A 24,479-nucleotide genomic window follows, 5' to 3' on the forward strand; every position below is an offset into this window, starting at 1 on the left:
ATGTATATGGAAGGAGGCCTAGAAGGTTGATTGTAAGAAGTATGATTATTAGGGATGTAAATATTATGGCTCATTTGTGGCCATTTTTGTTGAGTGGGACTATTAGTTGTTTTGTGATTAGGTGAAGGAGTCATGTTTGGATAGTAGAAAGGCGGTTGTTGATTCATCGGTTGTTTGGGGACGGGAATAGTAGGGCTGGGAAGAGTAGGGATAGTAGGATTAAGGGGATGCCAAATAGATTGGGGCTGGAAAATTGGTCAAAGAAGCTTAGGTTCATGGTCAGGATCATGGTGTGGGTTTGGTAGTGAGGGAGGTCTTATTTGATGGGGGGTTGGTTGTGGTGAAGGCTAGTAGTTTTGGTTGGATGAGGAGTGCTAGGGTTAATTAGGTTATAATTATGATTGAAAATCATGGTGCGGGGTTAAGCTGTGGCATATCATTAAGGAGGGGGAAGTCCCTCTTTGGCTAGCTTAAAAGGCTAGTGCTGTTGCATAGCTTCTTAATGATTAGGATGATGATAGAAGGGACGATCAGGCCTCGAAATGTGGGAGTGGGGTTGATTCTACTACAATGGGTATGTAGCTGTGATTAGCCCCGCAAATTTCTGAGCATTGTCCGTAAAAAATCCCAGGCCGGGTGGTAATGAATGAAGTTTGGTTTAGTCGGCCTGGGATTGCGTCTGTTTTAACTCCGAGCGTTGGGACTGCTCAGGAGTGGAGTACGTCTCCTGCAGTAATGATCACGCGGATGGGGGATTCTATTGGGATAACTACGCGGTGGTCAACTTCTAGCAGTCGGAAGTGGCCGTTGGGTAAGTCTGGGGTGGGCACTATGTAGGAGTCGAATGATAGGTCTTTGAAGTCTGTGTATTCGTAGCTTCAGTATCATTGGTGGCCGATGGCTTTTAGGGTGAGGTCTGGTTCGTCGATTTTGTCCATTATGTAGAGGATTTGTAGGGATGGGAGGGCGAGGAGTACCAGGACGATAGCAGGTAGGATTGTCCAGATCAGCTCTACTTCTTGGGCGTCTACAGCATTGGACGAGAGTTTTTCTGTTAGTATGTGGGCTAAAAGGTAGAGAACTAGGCTGCAGATAGCTAGGGCAACGATTAGGGCGTGGTCGTGGAATTCAACGAGTTCTTCTATGATGGGTGATGAGGCGTCTTGGAATCCTAGTTGGGAGTGGTTGGCCACATGAGATGTACAGGATTTTTACCTGTGATTTAGTCTTGACAAGGCTATGTAATTGGTTTACTAACGTCTCATAAGAAAGAAGCATGAGCGGTTAACCTCCTGGGAGACCCAGAAAACTTCACCCCAGCAAACCCACTAGTAACCCCACCACACATCAAGCCAGAATGATACTTCCTACTCGCCTACGCCATCCTACGTTCAATCCCAAATAAACTAGGAGGCGTATTAGCACTGGCCGCCTCCGTACTGATCCTATTCCTAATCCCATTCCTGCACAAATCAAAACAACGAGCAATAACATTCCGACCACTCTCCCAGCTCCTATTCTGAGTACTAGTCGCCGACCTCCTCGTCCTAACATGAGTAGGAAGCCAACCCGTCGAACACCCATTCATCATCATCGGCCAACTCGCTTCAATCGCCTACTTCACTATCCTCCTATTTCTCCTCCCCGCCGCAAGCGCCCTAGAAAACAAAATACTCAACTGCTAAATACTCTAATAGTTTATAAAAACATTGGTCTTGTAAACCAAAGATTGAAGACTTACCACTTCTTAGAGTACCCCAAACTCAGAAAAAAAGGACTCAAACCTTTATCTCCAGCTCCCAAAGCTGGCATTTTCAATAAACTATTCTCTGACCCTAACCCCTAAACCGCCCGAATAGCACCCCGCGACAACCCCCGCACAAGCTCCAATACAACAAACAAAGTCAACAACAGCCCCCAACCCGCCACTAAAAACATCCCTGCCCCATGTGAATAAAACATGGAAACTCCACTAAAATCCGACCGAACAACAAACACCCCAACATTATTCACAGTAGAAACCCCGAACTTCCAAGCCCCCATAAACCCCCCAAACACCAACCCCCCAAAAACAATTGCCACAAACGCTACTGCACATCCAATCACCCGTCAATCCCCCCAAGCCCCAGGGAAAGGCTCCGCTGCTAAAGCTACTGAATAAACAAACACCACCAGCATACCCCCCAAATACACCATAAACAGCACTAAAGCCACGAACGAAACCCCAAGGCCCAGCAACCACCCGCACCCCGCCACAGACGCTAACACCAAACCAACAACCCCATAATACGGCGAAGGATTCGACGCCACACCCAAAACACCCACCGCAAAGCAAATCCCTAAAAAAAACATAAAATAAGTCATTATTCCTGCCCGGACACTACCCGAGGCCTGCGGCTCGAAAAGCCGCCATTGTTCTCAACTACAGGAACTAACCGCAAGCCCCCAATAATTCTACCCCATCTATGCCATTATGCTTAACCCCCCCCCCCTCCCCCCCCGAGGCGGGGGTATTTGGTTATGCATATTCGTGCATAAATTTATATACCCCATATACATACATACTATAGTACCAGTAATATACATTATATACGGACTATCTTATAAGCAGGTGCTAAACCCATACATGTACACGGCCATTAAACCCTTAAACACACTCCTACCAAACCACCCGGCATGAATGTTCTAGGACCATACCCCACAACACCCAATACAACTCCACTCAAGCGCATAACAAGACCCCATTTTAATGAATGCTCACAGGACATGCTCCAACAACAACTCTCCACCACATATCTCATGCAGTTCGTATCAGACGGATTTATTAATCGTACTCCTCACGTGAAATCAGCAACCCGTTGCACATAATGTCCGGTATGACTAGCTTCAGGCCCATACGTTCCCCCTAAACCCCTCGCCCTCCTCACATTTTTGCGCCTCTGGTTCCTCGGTCAGGGCCATCCATTGGGTTCACTCACCCCTCCTTGCCCTTCAAAGTGGCATCTGTGAGTACTTTCACCTTCTCAATGCGTAATCGCGGCATGTTCCAGCTTTTTGGCGCCTCTGGTTCCTCTTATTTTTTCCGGGGTTACCTCACAGGTGGCTATTCCCAGTGATCTCGGGGGTCCCACAATCTAAGCCTGGACACACCTGCCTCACGGCCTATCCTATATTTCAAGGGTCCCTCGATGAGACGGTTGGCGTATATGGGGAATCATCCTGACACTGATGCACTTTGACCACATTCAGTTAATGTTACCTCCACCCTCCGGGTTAAATGGGGCTATTGGATGAATGCTCGTTGGACATAGCACAAAACAACAAATCATTAAGCGCAACCCCTGCGCTTCACAAACTAAACCAGTAAACTTTCGCTAACCACCATGTAGCATAAACCTTCATCGCCCAATCCCAGCAAACTACCTCTAAAACTCCATTAATCATCCCTTCCATGACATCATCGGAACGATGTATATATACACACAAACACATACAAAATAACTTAAACTTATTAGAGAAACTCCAGTACTAAAAATAGTAAACACAAGCAATAATTTCATATACTTCACTCTCACTCACCACTCAACTATCAGCTAACCACACCCCCGTCCACATAGCTTAACACAAAGCATGGCACTGAAGTTGCCAAGATGGCATAAAACATGCCTGCGGACAAAAGACTTAGTCCTAACCTTACGGTTGGTTTTTGCTAAATATATACATGCAAGTATCCGCGCCCCAGTGTAAACGCCCTCGACCACCTACCCCCATACAGGCCTTGAGGAGCGGGTATCAGGCACACCCAAGTAGTAGCCCAAGACGCCTCGCTAAGCCACGCCCCCACGGGTATTCAGCAGTAATTAACATTAAGCAATGAGTGCAAACTTGACTTAGTTATAGCAACAGCCTAACTTCAAGGGTTGGTAAATCTTGTGCCAGCCACCGCGGTCATACAAGAAACCCAAATCAACCGTCCTATTGACACGGCGTAAAGAGTGGTAAAATGCCTATCCTAGCTAACTAAGATCAAAATGCAACTGAGCTGTCATAAGCCCAAGATGCACCTAAACACACCATTAAGATGATCTTAGGAACTAACGACTGATTTAAACCCACGAAAGCCAGGGCCCAAACTGGGATTAGATACCCCACTATGCCTGGCCCTAAATCTTGATACTTACTTTACCGAAGTATCCGCCAGAGAACTACGAGCACAAACGCTTAAAACTCTAAGGACTTGGCGGTGCCCCAAACCCACCTAGAGGAGCCTGTTCTACAATCGATAATCCCCGATTAACCCAACCACCCCTTGCCAACACAGCCTACATACCGCCGTCGCCAGCCCACCTCGAATGAGAGCACAACAGTGGACACAATAGCACCCCGCTAATAAGACAGGTCAAGGTATAGCCTATGGAGTGGAAGAAATGGGCTACATTCCCTATTCATAGGGCACACGGAAAGAAGCGTGAAACCACTTCTGGAAGGCGGATTTAGCAGTAAAGTGGGACAATAGAGCCTACTTTAAGCCGGCCCTGGGGCACGTACATACCGCCCGTCACCCTCCTCAAAAGCCACATCCCACATAACTAATACCATAAATACGCTGAAGATGAGGTAAGTCGTAACAAGGTAAGTGTACCGGAAGGTGTACTTAGAATATCAAGACGTAGCTATAACACCAAAGCACTCAGCTTACACCTGAAAGATATCTACTAGACCGGATCGTCTTGAAGCCCCCCCTCTAGCTCAACCACACAAATAGTACACCAAAACTAAAGAATTTACTAAACTAATTAAACTAAAGCATTTTACAGTCTTAGTATAGGCGATAGAAAAGACACTTAGACGCGATAGAGACCCCAGTACCGTAAGGGAAAGATGAAATAGCAGTGAAACAATCAAAGCGACAGACAGCAAAGATCAACCCTTGTACCTTTTGCATCATGGTTTAGCGAGAACAACCAAGCAAAGTGAACTAAAGTTTGCCCCCCCGAAACCCAAGCGAGCTACTTTCAAGCAGTTAAAGAGAGCGAACCCGTCTCTGTTGCAAAAGAGTGGGATGACTTGTCAGTAGAGGTGAAAAGCCAACCGAGCTGGGTGATAGCTGGTTACCTGTGAAACGAATCTAAGTTCCCCCTTAATCCTCCCTACCGGACATCCTGAACCCTAATGAGATGATTAAGAGCTATTTAATGGAGGGACAGCTCCATTAAAAAAGGACACAACCTCGACTAGCGGATAATTCTTACTACTGATCCTACCGTGGGCCCTAAAGCAGCCATCAAAAAAGAGTGCGTCAAAGCTCCACCACCTAAAAATACCAAAATAAGATGATTCCCTTATCACAAACAGGTCAACCTATGAATATAGGAGAATTAATGCTAAAATAAGTAACTCAGGGCCACACCCCTCTAACGGCGCAAGCTTACATAGAAACATTATTAACAGACCTAGACAGATACAAAAACCCCTACAAGACCACGTATTAACTAACCCTGTTAACCCGACTCAGGAGCGCCTATAAGAGCGATTAAAATCTGTGAAAGGAACTCGGCAAATTAATAAGGCCCGACTGTTTACCAAAAACATAGCCTTCAGCAAATTAAACAAGTATTGAAGGTGATGCCTGCCCGGTGACTTAGGTTTAACGGCCGCGGTATCCTAACCGTGCAAAGATAGCGCAATCAATTGTCCCATAAATCGAGACTTGTATGAATGGCTAAACGAGGTCTTAACTGTCTCTCACAGATAATCAGTGAAATTGATCTCCCCGTGCAAAAGCGGGGATGTGAACATAAGACGAGAAGACCCTGTGGAACTTAAAAATCAACGACCACCGCGAATCCTCAATCAACCCCACTGGGGCCACTACCATCGCAGAGCCTGGTCGATATTTTTCGGTTGGGGCGACCTTGGAGGAGAACAAATCCTCCAAAAACAAGACCATACCTCTTTACCTAGAGCTACCCCTCAAAGTGCTAACAGTGACCAGACCCAATATAATTGATTAATGGACCAAGCTACCCCAGGGATAACAGCGCAATCCCCCTCAAGAGCCCATATCGACAGGGGGGTTTACGACCTCGATGTTGGATCAGGACATCCTATTGGTGCAGCCGCTATTAAGGGTTCGTTTGTTCAACGATTAACAGTCCTACGTGATCTGAGTTCAGACCGGAGCAATCCAGGTCGGTTTCTATCTATGACACACTCTCCCCAGTACGAAAGGACCGGGAAAGTGGGGCCAATACCACAAGCACGCCCCCCCCCTCTAAGCAGTGAAACCAACTAAACCGTGAAGAGGGCCTTCCCCCACCACTTTCAATCCTAGAAAAGGACCAGCTAGAGTGGCAGAGCCCGGCAAGTGCAGAAGGCTTAAGCCCTTTCCCCAGAGGTTCAAATCCTCTCCCTAGCTTCACCCATGATTCAAATAACAACACTAAGCTGCCTCATTATATCCCTCCTATACATCATCCCAATCCTGATTGCTGTAGCCTTCCTAACCCTAGTAGAACGGAAAATCCTAAGCTACATACAATCCCGCAAAGGCCCTAACGTTGTCGGGCCTTTTGGCCTACTTCAACCATTTGCGGACGGACTGAAACTATTTACCAAAGAGCCCATCCGACCCTCTACCTCTTCCCCACTTCTATTCATTCTGATACCAATACTAGCCCTTGTCCTAGCCCTCACCACTTGAGCACCACTACCACTCCCATTTCCCCTAGCAGATCTAAACCTCGGAGTTCTCTTCCTAATAGCCATGTCAAGCCTAGCCGTCTACTCAGTCCTATGATCAGGCTGAGCCTCGAACTCAAAATACGCACTAATCGGAGCCCTACGGGCAGTAGCACAGACCATTTCATACGAAGTGACACTGGCCATAATCCTGCTATCAATAATCATACTAAGCGGAAGCTACACACTCAGCTCCTTTGCCGTCGCACAGGAGCCTCTATACTTCATTTTCTCCTCATGACCCCTAGCAATAATATGATACGTATCCACCCTAGCAGAGACAAACCGAGCTCCTTTTGACCTCACAGAGGGTGAATCTGAGCTAGTCTCAGGGTTTAACGTTGAATACGCCGCAGGACCCTTCGCCTTATTCTTCCTAGCTGAATATGCGAACATTATGCTAATAAATACACTTACAGCCATCATATTCCTAAACCCAAGCGCCCTAGGGCCACCCACAGAACTATTCCCCGTCATCCTAGCCACAAAAGTCCTCCTACTATCTTCTGGTTTCTTATGGGTCCGAGCTTCATACCCACGATTCCGATATGACCAACTAATGCACCTACTATGAAAAAACTTCCTACCCCTCACACTAGCTCTGTGCCTCTGACACATCAGCATACCTATCTGCTATGCAGGCCTACCTCCTTACATAAGGAAATGTGCCTGAACTACAAAGGGTCACTATGATAAAGTGAACATAGAGGTATAACAGCCCTCTCATTTCCTGTTGACCTTAGAAAAGTAGGAATTGAACCCACACAAGAGAAATCAAAATTCTCCATACTTCCCTTATATTATTTTCTAGTAGAGTCAGCTAATCAAGCTATCGGGCCCATACCCCGAAAATGATGGTTTAACCCCCTCCTCTACTAATGAACCCTTACGCGACCCCAATCATAACCTTCAGCCTCATCTTGGGCACCACAATCACAATTTCCAGCAGCCACTGAGTTCTGGCCTGGACAGGACTGGAGATCAACACACTAGCCATCATTCCCCTAATTGCCAAATCCCACCACCCACGAGCAGTAGAAGCCGCAACGAAATACTTCCTAACCCAAGCAGCTGCTTCCGCCCTGGTCCTATTCTCTAGCATAACCAATGCCTGAGTCACTGGCCAATGAGACATCACACAAATAAACCACCCAACCTCCTGTCTACTACTGACAGCAGCAATCGCTATTAAACTGGGCCTAGTGCCATTTCACTTCTGATTCCCAGAAGTACTACAAGGATCGCCACTAATAACAGCCCTGCTACTCTCGACCCTCATAAAATTCCCCCCACTAACCCTGCTCCTACTAACATCCAAATCCCTCGACCCAGCTCTACTCACCGCCATGGCCCTAGCCTCAACAGCACTAGGAGGCTGAATAGGACTGAACCAAACACAAACACGCAAAATCCTAGCCTTCTCGTCCATCTCCCACTTAGGCTGAATCGCCATCATCCTAGTTTACAGCCCCAAATTGGCCTTACTTACCTTCTACCTATACACAATCATAACATCAGCCGTATTCCTAGCCCTTAACAAAATCAAAGCCCTTAACCTATCCATGATCACAACCTCATGAACAAAAACCCCAGTGCTAAACGCCACCCTAATACTAGTACTTTTATCCCTAGCAGGCCTCCCCCCATTAACAGGCTTTATACCAAAGTGACTTATCATCCAAGAACTAACTAAACAGGAAATAACACCAGCAGCCATGGCAATTGCCATGCTATCACTGCTCAGCCTCTTCTTCTACCTACGCCTCGCATACCACTCAACAATTACCCTTCCCCCCAACTCCTCTAACCACATAAAACAATGATACACTAGCAAAGCCCCAAGCACACCTACTGCGGTCCTTGCCTCACTATCAATCCTCTTACTTCCCCTGTCCCCAATAATACATGCCATTGTCTAGAAACTTAGGATAACACCCCAAACCGAAGGCCTTCAAAGCCTTAAATAAGAGTTAAACCCTCTTAGTTTCTGCACATTAAGACTTACAGAATATTAACCTGTATCTTCTGAATGCAAGTCAGACGCTTTAATTAAGCTAAAGCCTCCCTAGACAGATGGGCTTCGATCCCACAAAACTCTAGTTAACAGCTAAATGCCTAAACCAATTGGCTTCTGCCTACAAAGACCCTGACGCACCCTAGTGCGCATCGATGAGCTTGCAACTCAACATGAATTTCACTACAGAGCCGATAAGAAGAGGAATTAAACCTCTGTAAAAAGGACTACAGCCTAACGCTTCAACACTCAGCCATCTTACCCGTCACCTTCATCAACCGATGACTATTTTCCACTAACCATAAGGATATTGGCACCCTGTACCTCATCTTCGGGGCATGAGCAGGAATAGTCGGCACCGCACTCAGCCTATTAATCCGCGCAGAACTAGGACAACCAGGAACTCTCCTAGGCGACGACCAAATTTACAATGTAATCGTTACCGCTCACGCCTTTGTAATAAGCTTCTTTATAGTCATACCCATCATGATCGGAGGATTCGGCAACTGATTAGTCCCCCTCATAATCGGTGCCCCCGACATAGCATTCCCGCGAATAAACAACATAAGCTTTTGACTCCTCCCCCCATCATTCCTCCTCCTACTAGCCTCATCCACTGTAGAAGCTGGCGCCGGCACAGGCTGAACTGTCTACCCTCCCCTAGCAGGTGACCTTGCCCACGCCGGAGCTTCAGTAGACCTGGCTATCTTCTCACTCCACTTAGCCGGTATCTCCTCCATCCTTGGGGCCATCAACTTTATCACCACAGCCATCAACATAAAACCCCCCGCACTCTCACAATACCAAACCCCACTATTTGTCTGATCCGTACTAATTACCGCCATCCTACTCCTTCTATCACTCCCCGTACTCGCCGCCGGTATTACAATATTACTAACTGATCGAAACCTAAACACCACATTCTTCGACCCCGCTGGAGGAGGAGACCCAATCCTGTACCAACACCTATTCTGATTCTTCGGACACCCAGAAGTCTATATTCTGATCCTACCGGGGTTCGGAATCATCTCACACGTAGTCACGTACTACTCAGGCAAAAAGGAGCCCTTCGGCTACATGGGAATAGTCTGAGCCATACTATCCATCGGCTTCCTAGGATTCATCGTCTGAGCTCACCACATGTTTACAGTAGGAATAGACGTTGATACCCGAGCCTACTTTACATCAGCCACTATAATCATTGCCATCCCTACCGGAATCAAAGTATTTAGCTGACTAGCCACCCTGCACGGAGGAACAATCAAATGAGACCCCCCCCAATACTATGAGCTCTAGGATTTATCTTCCTATTTACCATCGGAGGATTAACAGGAATCGTTCTTGCAAACTCTTCCCTAGACATCGCCCTGCACGACACGTACTACGTAGTTGCCCACTTCCACTACGTCCTATCCATAGGCGCCGTCTTTGCCATTCTAGCAGGATTTACTCACTGATTCCCACTACTCACTGGGTTTACCCTACACCAAACATGAGCAAAAGCCCACTTCGGGGTAATATTTACAGGAGTAAACCTAACGTTCTTCCCCCAGCACTTCCTAGGCCTAGCAGGAATACCCCGACGATACTCGGACTATCCCGACGCCTACACACTATGAAACACCATTTCCTCCTAGTCCTAGGACTTAGAGAAACTCCAGTACTAAAAATAGTAAACACAAGCAATAATTTCATATACTTCACTCTCACTCACCACTCAACTATCAGCTAACCACACCCCCGTCCACATAGCTTAACACAAAGCATGGCACTGAAGTTGCCAAGATGGCATAAAACATGCCTGCGGACAAAAGACTTAGTCCTAACCTTACGGTTGGTTTTTGCTAAATATATACATGCAAGTATCCGCGCCCCAGTGTAAACGCCCTCGACCACCTACCCCCATACAGGCCTTGAGGAGCGGGTATCAGGCACACCCAAGTAGTAGCCCAAGACGCCTCGCTAAGCCACGCCCCCACGGGTATTCAGCAGTAATTAACATTAAGCAATGAGTGCAAACTTGACTTAGTTATAGCAACAGCCTAACTTCAAGGGTTGGTAAATCTTGTGCCAGCCACCGCGGTCATACAAGAAACCCAAATCAACCGTCCTATTGACACGGCGTAAAGAGTGGTAAAATGCCTATCCTAGCTAACTAAGATCAAAATGCAACTAAGCTGTCATAAGCCCAAGATGCACCTAAACACACCATTAAGATGATCTTAGGAACTAACGACTGATTTAAACCCACGAAAGCCAGGGCCCAAACTGGGATTAGATACCCCACTATGCCTGGCCCTAAATCTTGATACTTACTTTACCGAAGTATCCGCCAGAGAACTACGAGCACAAACGCTTAAAACTCTAAGGACTTGGCGGTGCCCCAAACCCACCTAGAGGAGCCTGTTCTACAATCGATAATCCCCGATTAACCCAACCACCCCTTGCCAACACAGCCTACATACCGCCGTCGCCAGCCCACCTCGAATGAGAGCACAACAGTGGACACAATAGCACCCCGCTAATAAGACAGGTCAAGGTATAGCCTATGGAGTGGAAGAAATGGGCTACATTCCCTATTCATAGGGCACACGGAAAGAAGCGTGAAACCACTTCTGGAAGGCGGATTTAGCAGTAAAGTGGGACAATAGAGCCTACTTTAAGCCGGCCCTGGGGCACGTACATGGTTAAACATGCCTGTTAGTAGTGTGGCGAGCCATAGTGGGAAGGCTAGGGCTATGTTCATAGATAGTTGGGTGGTTGGGGTGAATGTATATGGAAGGAGGCCTAGAAGGTTGATTGTAAGAAGTATGATTATTAGGGATGTAAATATTATGGCTCATTTGTGGCCATTTTTGTTGAGTGGGACTATTAGTTGTTTTGTGATTAGGTGAAGGAGTCATGTTTGGATAGTAGAAAGGCGGTTGTTGATTCATCGGTTGTTTGGGGACGGGAATAGTAGGGCTGGGAAGAGTAGGGATAGTAGGATTAAGGGGATGCCAAATAGATTGGGGCTGGAAAATTGGTCAAAGAAGCTTAGGTTCATGGTCAGGATCATGGTGTGGGTTTGGTAGTGAGGGAGGTCTTATTTGATGGGGGGTTGGTTGTGGTGAAGGCTAGTAGTTTTGGTTGGATGAGGAGTGCTAGGGTTAATTAGGTTATAATTATGATTGAAAATCATGGTGCGGGGTTAAGCTGTGGCATATCATTAAGGAGGGGGAAGTCCCTCTTTGGCTAGCTTAAAAGGCTAGTGCTGTTGCATAGCTTCTTAATGATTAGGATGATGATAGAAGGGACGATCAGGCCTCGAAATGTGGGAGTGGGGTTGATTCTACTACAATGGGTATGTAGCTGTGATTAGCCCCGCAAATTTCTGAGCATTGTCCGTAAAAAATCCCAGGCCGGGTGGTAATGAATGAAGTTTGGTTTAGTCGGCCTGGGATTGCGTCTGTTTTAACTCCGAGCGTTGGGACTGCTCAGGAGTGGAGTACGTCTCCTGCAGTAATGATCACGCGGATGGGGGATTCTATTGGGATAACTACGCGGTGGTCAACTTCTAGCAGTCGGAAGTGGCCGTTGGGTAAGTCTGGGGTGGGCACTATGTAGGAGTCGAATGATAGGTCTTTGAAGTCTGTGTATTCGTAGCTTCAGTATCATTGGTGGCCGATGGCTTTTAGGGTGAGGTCTGGTTCGTCGATTTTGTCCATTATGTAGAGGATTTGTAGGGATGGGAGGGCGAGGAGTACCAGGACGATAGCAGGTAGGATTGTCCAGATCAGCTCTACTTCTTGGGCGTCTACAGCATTGGACGAGAGTTTTTCTGTTAGTATGTGGGCTAAAAGGTAGAGAACTAGGCTGCAGATAGCTAGGGCAACGATTAGGGCGTGGTCGTGGAATTCAACGAGTTCTTCTATGATGGGTGATGAGGCGTCTTGGAATCCTAGTTGGGAGTGGTTGGCCACATGAGATGTACAGGATTTTTACCTGTGATTTAGTCTTGACAAGGCTATGTAATTGGTTTACTAACGTCTCATAAGAAAGAAGCATGAGCGGTTAACCTCCTGGGAGACCCAGAAAACTTCACCCCAGCAAACCCACTAGTAACCCCACCACACATCAAGCCAGAATGATACTTCCTACTCGCCTACGCCATCCTACGTTCAATCCCAAATAAACTAGGAGGCGTATTAGCACTGGCCGCCTCCGTACTGATCCTATTCCTAATCCCATTCCTGCACAAATCAAAACAACGAGCAATAACATTCCGACCACTCTCCCAGCTCCTATTCTGAGTACTAGTCGCCGACCTCCTCGTCCTAACATGAGTAGGAAGCCAACCCGTCGAACACCCATTCATCATCATCGGCCAACTCGCTTCAATCGCCTACTTCACTATCCTCCTATTTCTCCTCCCCTCCGCAAGCGCCCTAGAAAACAAAATACTCAACTGCTAAATACTCTAATAGTTTATAAAAACATTGGTCTTGTAAACCAAAGATTGAAGACTTACCACTTCTTAGAGTACCCCAAACTCAGAAAAAAAGGACTCAAACCTTTATCTCCAGCTCCCAAAGCTGGCATTTTCAATAAACTATTCTCTGACCCTAACCCCTAAACCGCCCGAATAGCACCCCGCGACAACCCCCGCACAAGCTCCAATACAACAAACAAAGTCAACAACAGCCCCCAACCCGCCACTAAAAACATCCCTGCCCCATGTGAATAAAACATGGAAACTCCACTAAAATCCGACCGAACAACAAACACCCCAACATTATTCACAGTAGAAACCCCGAACTTCCAAGCCCCCATAAACCCCCCAAACACCAACCCCCCAAAAACAATTGCCACAAACGCTACTGCACATCCAATCACCCGTCAATCCCCCCAAGCCCCAGGGAAAGGCTCCGCTGCTAAAGCTACTGAATAAACAAACACCACCAGCATACCCCCCAAATACACCATAAACAGCACTAAAGCCACGAACGAAACCCCAAGGCCCAGCAACCACCCGCACCCCGCCACAGACGCTAACACCAAACCAACAACCCCATAATACGGCGAAGGATTCGACGCCACACCCAAAACACCCACCGCAAAGCAAATCCCTAAAAAAAACATAAAATAAGTCATTATTCCTGCCCGGACACTACCCGAGGCCTGCGGCTCGAAAAGCCGCCATTGTTCTCAACTACAGGAACTAACCGCAAGCCCCCAATAATTCTACCCCATCTATGCCATTATGCTTAACCCCCCCCCCCTCCCCCCCCGAGGCGGGGGTATTTGGTTATGCATATTCGTGCATAAATTTATATACCCCATATACATACATACTATAGTACCAGTAATATACATTATATACGGACTATCTTATAAGCAGGTGCTAAACCCATACATGTACACGGCCATTAAACCCTTAAACACACTCCTACCAAACCACCCGGCATGAATGTTCTAGGACCATACCCCACAACACCCAATACAACTCCACTCAAGCGCATAACAAGACCCCATTTTAATGAATGCTCACAGGACATGCTCCAACAACAACTCTCCACCACATATCTCATGCAGTTCGTATCAGACGGATTTATTAATCGTACTCCTCACGTGAAATCAGCAACCCATTGCACATAATGTCCGGTATGACTAGCTTCAGGCCCATACGTTCCCCCTAAACCCCTCGCCCTCCTCACATTTTTGCGCCTCTGGTTCCTCGGTCAGGGCCATCCATTGGGTTCACTCACCCCTCCTTGCCCTTCAAAGTGGCATCTGTGAGTACTTTCACCTTCTCAATGCGTAATCGCGGCATGTTCCAGCTTTTTGGCGCCTCTGGTTCCTCTTATTTTTTCCGGGGTTACCTCACAGGTGGCTATTCCCAGTGATCTCGGGGGTCCCACAATCTAAGCCTGGACACACCTGCCTCACGGCCTATCCTATATTTCAAGGGTCCCTCGATGAGACGGTTGGCGTATATGGGGAATCATCCTGACACTGATGCACTTTGACCACATTCAGTTAATGTTACCTCCACCCTCCGGGTTAAATGGGGCTATTGGATGAATGCTCGTTGGACATAGCACAAAACAACAAATCATTAAGCGCAACCCCTGCGCTTCACAAACTAAACCAGTAAACTTTCGCTAACCACCATGTAGCATAAACCTTCATCGCCCAATCCCAGCAAACTACCTCTAAAACTCCATTAATCATCCCTTCCATGACATCATCGGAACGATGTATATATACACACAAACACATACAAAATAACTTAAACTTATTAGAGAAACTCCAGTACTAAAAATAGTAAACACAAGCAATAATTTCATATACTTCACTCTCACTCACCACTCAACTATCAGCTAACCACACCCCCGTCCACATAGCTTAACACAAAGCATGGCACTGAAGTTGCCAAGATGGCATAAAACATGCCTGCGGACAAAAGACTTAGTCCTAACCTTACGGTTGGTTTTTGCTAAATATATACATGCAAGTATCCGCGCCCCAGTGTAAACGCCCTCGACCACCTACCCCCATACAGGCCTTGAGGAGCGGGTATCAGGCACACCCAAGTAGTAGCCCAAGACGCCTCGCTAAGCCACGCCCCCACGGGTATTCAGCAGTAATTAACATTAAGCAATGAGTGCAAACTTGACTTAGTTATAGCAACAGCCTAACTTCAAGGGTTGGTAAATCTTGTGCCAGCCACCGCGGTCATACAAGAAACCCAAATCAACCGTCCTATTGACACGGCGTAAAGAGTGGTAAAATGCCTATCCTAGCTAACTAAGATCAAAATGCAACTGAGCTGTCATAAGCCCAAGATGCACCTAAACACACCATTAAGATGATCTTAGGAACTAACGACTGATTTAAACCCACGAAAGCCAGGGCCCAAACTGGGATTAGATACCCCACTATGCCTGGCCCTAAATCTTGATACTTACTTTACCGAAGTATCCGCCAGAGAACTACGAGCACAAACGCTTAAAACTCTAAGGACTTGGCGGTGCCCCAAACCCACCTAGAGGAGCCTGTTCTACAATCGATAATCCCCGATTAACCCAACCACCCCTTGCCAACACAGCCTACATACCGCCGTCGCCAGCCCACCTCGAATGAGAGCACAACAGTGGACACAATAGCACCCCGCTAATAAGACAGGTCAAGGTATAGCCTATGGAGTGGAAGAAATGGGCTACATTCCCTATTCATAGGGCACACGGAAAGAAGCGTGAAACCACTTCTGGAAGGCGGATTTAGCAGTAAAGTGGGACAATAGAGCCTACTTTAAGCCGGCCCTGGGGCACGTACATACCGCCCGTCACCCTCCTCAAAAGCCACATCCCACATAACTAATACCATAAATACGCTGAAGATGAGGTAAGTCGTAACAAGGTAAGTGTACCGGAAGGTGTACTTAGAATATCAAGACGTAGCTATAACACCAAAGCACTCAGCTTACACCTGAAAGATATCTACTAGACCGGATCGTCTTGAAGCCCCCCCTCTAGCTCAACCACACAAATAGTACACCAAAACTAAAGAATTTACTAAACTAATTAAACTAAAGCATTTTACAGTCTTAGTATAGGCGATAGAAAAGACACTTAGACGCGATAGAGACCCCAGTACCGTAAGGGAAAGATGAAATAGCAGTGAAACAATCAAAGCGACAGACAGCAAAGATCAACCCTTGTACCTTTTGCATCATGGTTTAGCGAGAACAACCAAGCAAAGTGAACTAAAGTTTGCCCCCCCGAAACCCAAGCGAGCTACTTTCAAGCAGTTAAAGAGAGCGAACCCGTCTCTGTTGCAAAAGAGTGGGATGACTTGTCAGTAGAGGTGAAAAGCCAACCGAGCTGGGTGATAGCTGGTTACCTGTGAAACGAATCTAAGTTCCCCCTTAATCCTCCCTACCGGACATCCTGAACCCTAATGAGATGATTAAGAGCTATTTAATGGAGGGACAGCTCCATTAAAAAAGGACACAACCTCGACTAGCGGATAATTCTTACTACTGATCCTACCGTGGGCCCTAAAGCAGCCATCAAAAAAGAGTGCGTCAAAGCTCCACCACCTAAAAATACCAAAATAAGATGATTCCCTTATCACAAACAGGTCAACCTATGAATATAGGAGAATTAATGCTAAAATAAGTAACTCAGGGCCACACCCCTCTAACGGCGCAAGCTTACATAGAAACATTATTAACAGACCTAGACAGATACAAAAACCCCTACAAGACCACGTATTAACTAACCCTGTTAACCCGACTCAGGAGCGCCTATAAGAGCGATTAAAATCTGTGAAAGGAACTCGGCAAATTAATAAGGCCCGACTGTTTACCAAAAACATAGCCTTCAGCAAATTAAACAAGTATTGAAGGTGATGCCTGCCCGGTGACTTAGGTTTAACGGCCGCGGTATCCTAACCGTGCAAAGATAGCGCAATCAATTGTCCCATAAATCGAGACTTGTATGAATGGCTAAACGAGGTCTTAACTGTCTCTCACAGATAATCAGTGAAATTGATCTCCCCGTGCAAAAGCGGGGATGTGAACATAAGACGAGAAGACCCTGTGGAACTTAAAAATCAACGACCACCGCGAATCCTCAATCAACCCCACTGGGGCCACTACCATCGCAGAGCCTGGTCGATATTTTTCGGTTGGGGCGACCTTGGAGGAGAACAAATCCTCCAAAAACAAGACCATACCTCTTTACCTAGAGCTACCCCTCAAAGTGCTAACAGTGACCAGACCCAATATAATTGATTAATGGACCAAGCTACCCCAGGGATAACAGCGCAATCCCCCTCAAGAGCCCATATCGACAGGGGGGTTTACGACCTCGATGTTGGATCAGGACATCCTAATGGTGCAGCCGCTATTAAGGGTTCGTTTGTTCAACGATTAACAGTCCTACGTGATCTGAGTTCAGACCGGAGCAATCCAGGTCGGTTTCTATCTATGACGCACTCTCCCCAGTACGAAAGGACCGGGAAAGTGGGGCCAATACCACAAGCACGCCCCCCCCCTCTAAGCAGTGAAACCAACTAAACCGTGAAGAGGGCCTTCCCCCACCACTTTCAATCCTAGAAAAGGACCAGCTAGAGTGGCAGAGCCCGGCAAGTGCAGAAGGCTTAAGCCCTTTCCCCAGAGGTTCAAATCCTCTCCCTAGCTTCACCCATGATTCAAATAACAACACTAAGCTGCCTCATTATATCCCTCCTATACATCATCCCAATCCTGATTGCCGTAGCCTTCCTAACCCTAGTAGAACGGAAAATCCTAAGCTACATACAATCCCGCAAAGGCCCTAACGTTGTCGGGCCTTTTGGCCTACTTCAACCATTTGCGGACGGACTGAAACTATTTACCAAAGAGCCCATCCGACCCTCTACCTCTTCCCCACTTCTATTCATTCTGATACCAATACTAGCCCTTGTCCTAGCCCTCACCACTTGAGCACCACTACCACTCCCATTTCCCCTAGCAGATCTAAACCTCGGAGTTCTCTTCCTAATAGCCATGTCAAGCCTAGCCGTCTACTCAGTCCTATGATCAGGCTGAGCCTCGAACTCAAAATACGCACTAATCGGAGCCCTACGGGCAGTAGCACAGACCATTTCATACGAAGTGACACTGGCCATAATCCTGCTATCAATAATCATACTAAGCGGAAGCTACACACTCAGCTCCTTTGCCGTCGCACAGGAGCCTCTATACTTCATTTTCTCCTCATGACCCCTAGCAATAATATGATACGTATCCACCCTAGCAGAGACAAACCGAGCTCCTTTTGACCTCACAGAGGGTGAATCTGAGCTAGTCTCAGGGTTTAACGTTGAATACGCCGCAGGACCCTTCGCCTTATTCTTCCTAGCTGAATATGCGAACATTATGCTAATAAATACACTTACAGCCATCATATTCCTAAACCCAAGCGCCCTAGGGCCACCCACAGAACTATTCCCCGTCATCCTAGCCACAAAAGTCCTCCTACTATCTTCTGGTTTCTTATGGGTCCGAGCTTCATACCCACGATTCCGATATGACCAACTAATGCACCTACTATGAAAAAACTTCCTACCCCTCACACTAGCTCTGTGCCTCTGACACATCAGCATACCTATCTGCTATGCAGGCCTACCTCCTTACATAAGGAAATGTGCCTGAACTACAAAGGGTCACTATGATAAAGTGAACATAGAGGTATAACAGCCCTCTCATTTCCTGTTGACCTTAGAAAAGTAGGAATTGAACCCACACAAGAGAAATCAAAATTCTCCATACTTCCCTTATATTATTTTCTAGTAGAGTCAGCTAATCAAGCTATCGGGCCCATACCCCGAAAATGATGGTTTAACCCCCTCCTCTACTAATGAACCCTTACGCGACCCCAATCATAACCTTCAGCCTCATCTTGGGCACCACAATCACAATTTCCAGCAACCACTGAGTTCTGGCCTGGACAGGACTGGAGATCAACACACTAGCCATCATTCCCCTAATTGCCAAATCCCACCACCCACGAGCAGTAGAAGCCGCAACGAAATACTTCCTAACCCAAGCAGCTGCTTCCGCCCTGGTCCTATTCTCTAGCATAACCAATGCCTGAGTCACTGGCCAATGAGACATCACACAAATAAACCACCCAACCTCCTGTCTACTACTGACAGCAGCAATCGCTATTAAACTGGGCCTAGTGCCATTTCACTTCTGATTCCCAGAAGTACTACAAGGATCGCCACTAATAACAGCCCTGCTACTCTCGACCCTCATAAAATTCCCCCCACTAACCCTGCTCCTACTAACATCCAAATCCCTCGACCCAGCTCTACTCACCGCCATGGCCCTAGCCTCAACAGCACTAGGAGGCTGAATAGGACTGAACCAAACACAAACACGCAAAATCCTAGCCTTCTCGTCCATCTCCCACTTAGGCTGAATCGCCATCATCCTAGTTTACAGCCCCAAATTGGCCTTACTTACCTTCTACCTATACACAATCATAACATCAGCCGTATTCCTAGCCCTTAACAAAATCAAAGCCCTTAACCTATCCATGATCACAACCTCATGAACAAAAACCCCAGTGCTAAACGCCACCCTAATACTAGTACTTTTATCCCTAGCAGGCCTCCCCCCATTAACAGGCTTTATACCAAAGTGACTTATCATCCAAGAACTAACTAAACAGGAAATAACACCAGCAGCCATGGCAATTGCCATGCTATCACTGCTCAGCCTCTTCTTCTACCTACGCCTCGCATACCACTCAACAATTACCCTTCCCCCCAACTCCTCTAACCACATAAAACAATGATACACTAGCAAAGCCCCAAGCACACCTACTGCGGTCCTTGCCTCACTATCAATCCTCTTACTTCCCCTGTCCCCAATAATACATGCCATTGTCTAGAAACTTAGGATAACACCCCAAACCGAAGGCCTTCAAAGCCTTAAATAAGAGTTAAACCCTCTTAGTTTCTGCACATTAAGACTTACAGAATATTAACCTGTATCTTCTGAATGCAAGTCAGACGCTTTAATTAAGCTAAAGCCTCCCTAGACAGATGGGCTTCGATCCCACAAAACTCTAGTTAACAGCTAAATGCCTAAACCAATTGGCTTCTGCCTACAAAGACCCTGACGCACCCTAGTGCGCATCGATGAGCTTGCAACTCAACATGAATTTCACTACAGAGCCGATAAGAAGAGGAATTAAACCTCTGTAAAAAGGACTACAGCCTAACGCTTCAACACTCAGCCATCTTACCCGTCACCTTCATCAACCGATGACTATTTTCCACTAACCATAAGGATATTGGCACCCTGTACCTCATCTTCGGGGCATGAGCAGGAATAGTCGGCACCGCACTCAGCCTATTAATCCGCGCAGAACTAGGACAACCAGGAACTCTCCTAGGCGACGACCAAATTTACAATGTAATCGTTACCGCTCACGCCTTTGTAATAAGCTTCTTTATAGTCATACCCATCATGATCGGAGGATTCGGCAACTGATTAGTCCCCCTCATAATCGGTGCCCCCGACATAGCATTCCCGCGAATAAACAACATAAGCTTTTGACTCCTCCCCCCATCATTCCTCCTCCTACTAGCCTCATCCACTGTAGAAGCTGGCGCCGGCACAGGCTGAACTGTCTACCCTCCCCTAGCAGGTGACCTTGCCCACGCCGGAGCTTCAGTAGACCTGGCTATCTTCTCACTCCACTTAGCCGGTATCTCCTCCATCCTTGGGGCCATCAACTTTATCACCACAGCCATCAACATAAAACCCCCCGCACTCTCACAATACCAAACCCCACTATTTGTCTGATCCGTACTAATTACCGCCATCCTACTCCTTCTATCACTCCCCGTACTCGCCGCCGGTATTACAATATTACTAACTGATCGAAACCTAAACACCACATTCTTCGACCCCGCTGGAGGAGGAGACCCAATCCTGTACCAACACCTATTCTGATTCTTCGGACACCCAGAAGTCTATATTCTGATCCTACCGGGGTTCGGAATCATCTCACACGTAGTCACGTACTACTCAGGCAAAAAGGAGCCCTTCGGCTACATGGGAATAGTCTGAGCCATACTATCCATCGGCTTCCTAGGATTCATCGTCTGAGCTCACCACATGTTTACAGTAGGAATAGACGTTGATACCCGAGCCTACTTTACATCAGCCACTATAATCATTGCCATCCCTACCGGAATCAAAGTATTTAGCTGACTAGCCACCCTGCACGGAGGAACAATCAAATGAGACCCCCCCCAATACTATGAGCTCTAGGATTTATCTTCCTATTTACCATCGGAGGATTAACAGGAATCGTTCTTGCAAACTCTTCCCTAGACATCGCCCTGCACGACACGTACTACGTAGTTGCCCACTTCCACTACGTCCTATCCATAGGCGCCGTCTTTGCCATTCTAGCAGGATTTACTCACTGATTCCCACTACTCACTGGGTTTACCCTACACCAAACATGAGCAAAAGCCCACTTCGGGGTAATATTTACAGGAGTAAACCTAACGTTCTTCCCCCAGCACTTCCTAGGCCTAGCAGGAATACCCCGACGATACTCGGACTATCCCGACGCCTACACACTATGAAACACCATTTCCTCCTAGTCCTAGGACTTAGAGAAACTCCAGTACTAAAAATAGTAAACACAAGCAATAATTTCATATACTTCACTCTCACTCACCACTCAACTATCAGCTAACCACACCCCCGTCCACATAGCTTAACACAAAGCATGGCACTGAAGTTGCCAAGATGGCATAAAACATGCCTGCGGACAAAAGACTTAGTCCTAACCTTACGGTTGGTTTTTGCTAAATATATACATGCAAGTATCCGCGCCCCAGTGTAAACGCCCTCGACCACCTACCCCCATACAGGCCTTGAGGAGCGGGTATCAGGCACACCCAAGTAGTAGCCCAAGACGCCTCGCTAAGCCACGCCCCCACGGGTATTCAGCAGTAATTAACATTAAGCAATGAGTGCAAACTTGACTTAGTTATAGCAACAGCCTAACTTCAAGGGTTGGTAAATCTTGTGCCAGCCACCGCGGTCATACAAGAAACCCAAATCAACCGTCCTATTGACACGGCGTAAAGAGTGGTAAAATGCCTATCCTAGCTAACTAAGATCAAAATGCAACTGAGCTGTCATAAGCCCAAGATGCACCTAAACACACCATTAAGATGATCTTAGGAACTAACGACTGATTTAAACCCACGAAAGCCAGGGCCCAAACTGGGATTAGATACCCCACTATGCATGGCCCTAAATCTTGATACTTACTTTACCGAAGTATCCGCCAGAGAACTACGAGCACAAACGCTTAAAACTCTAAGGACTTGGCGGTGCCCCAAACCCACCTAGAGGAGCCTGTTCTACAATCGATAATCCCCGATTAACCCAACCACCCCTTGCCAACACAGCCTACATACCGCCGTCGCCAGCCCACCTCGAATGAGAGCACAACAGTGGACACAATAGCACCCCGCTAATAAGACAGGTCAAGGTATAGCCTATGGAGTGGAAGAAATGGGCTACATTCCCTATTCATAGGGCACACGGAAAGAAGCGTGAAACCACTTCTGGAAGGCGGATTTAGCAGTAAAGTGGGACAATAGAGCCTACTTTAAGCCGGCCCTGGGGCACGTACATGGTTAAACATGCCTGTTAGTAGTGTGGCGAGCCATAGTGGGAAGGCTAGGGCTATGTTCATAGATAGTTGGGTGGTTGGGGTGAATGTATATGGAAGGAGGCCTAGAAGGTTGATTGTAAGAAGTATGATTATTAGGGATGTAAATATTATGGCTCATTTGTGGCCATTTTTGTTGAGTGGGACTATTAGTTGTTTTGTGATTAGGTGAAGGAGTCATGTTTGGATAGTAGAAAGGCGGTTGTTGATTCATCGGTTGTTTGGGGACGGGAATAGTAGGGCTGGGAAGAGTAGGGATAGTAGGATTAAGGGGATGCCAAATAGATTGGGGCTGGAAAATTGGTCAAAGAAGCTTAGGTTCATGGTCAGGATCATGGTGTGGGTTTGGTAGTGAGGGAGGTCTTATTTGATGGGGGGTTGGTTGTGGTGAAGGCTAGTAGTTTTGGTTGGATGAGGAGTGCTAGGGTTAATTAGGTTATAATTATGATTGAAAATCATGGTGCGGGGTTAAGCTGTGGCATATCATTAAGGAGGGGGAAGTCCCTCTTTGGCTAGCTTAAAAGGCTAGTGCTGTTGCATAGCTTCTTAATGATTAGGATGATGATAGAAGGGACGATCAGGCCTCGAAATGTGGGAGTGGGGTTGATTCTACTACAATGGGTATGTAGCTGTGATTAGCCCCGCAAATTTCTGAGCATTGTCCGTAAAAAATCCCAGGCCGGGTGGTAATGAATGAAGTTTGGTTTAGTCGGCCTGGGATTGCGTCTGTTTTAACTCCGAGCGTTGGGACTGCTCAGGAGTGGAGTACGTCTCCTGCAGTAATGATCACGCGGATGGGGGATTCTATTGGGATAACTACGCGGTGGTCAACTTCTAGCAGTCGGAAGTGGCCGTTGGGTAAGTCTGGGGTGGGCACTATGTAGGAGTCGAATGATAGGTCTTTGAAGTCTGTGTATTCGTAGCTTCAGTATCATTGGTGGCCGATGGCTTTTAGGGTGAGGTCTGGTTCGTCGATTTTGTCCATTATGTAGAGGATTTGTAGGGATGGGAGGGCGAGGAGTACCAGGACGATAGCAGGTAGGATTGTCCAGATCAGCTCTACTTCTTGGGCGTCTACAGCATTGGACGAGAGTTTTTCTGTTAGTATGTGGGCTAAAAGGTAGAGAACTAGGCTGCAGATAGCTAGGGCAACGATTAGGGCGTGGTCGTGGAATTCAACGAGTTCTTCTATGATGGGTGATGAGGCGTCTTGGAATCCTAGTTGGGAGTGGTTGGCCACATGAGATGTACAGGATTTTTACCTGTGATTTAGTCTTGACAAGGCTATGTAATTGGTTTACTAACGTCTCATAAGAAAGAAGCATGAGCGGTTAACCTCCTGGGAGACCCAGAAAACTTCACCCCAGCAAACCCACTAGTAACCCCACCACACATCAAGCCAGAATGATACTTCCTACTCGCCTACGCCATCCTACGTTCAATCCCAAATAAACTAGGAGGCGTATTAGCACTGGCCG

Source organism: Anser brachyrhynchus (assembly GCF_964034855.1).
Source record: "Anser brachyrhynchus genome assembly, contig: SCAFFOLD_49, whole genome shotgun sequence".
Classification (NCBI taxonomy): domain Eukaryota; kingdom Metazoa; phylum Chordata; class Aves; order Anseriformes; family Anatidae; genus Anser; species Anser brachyrhynchus.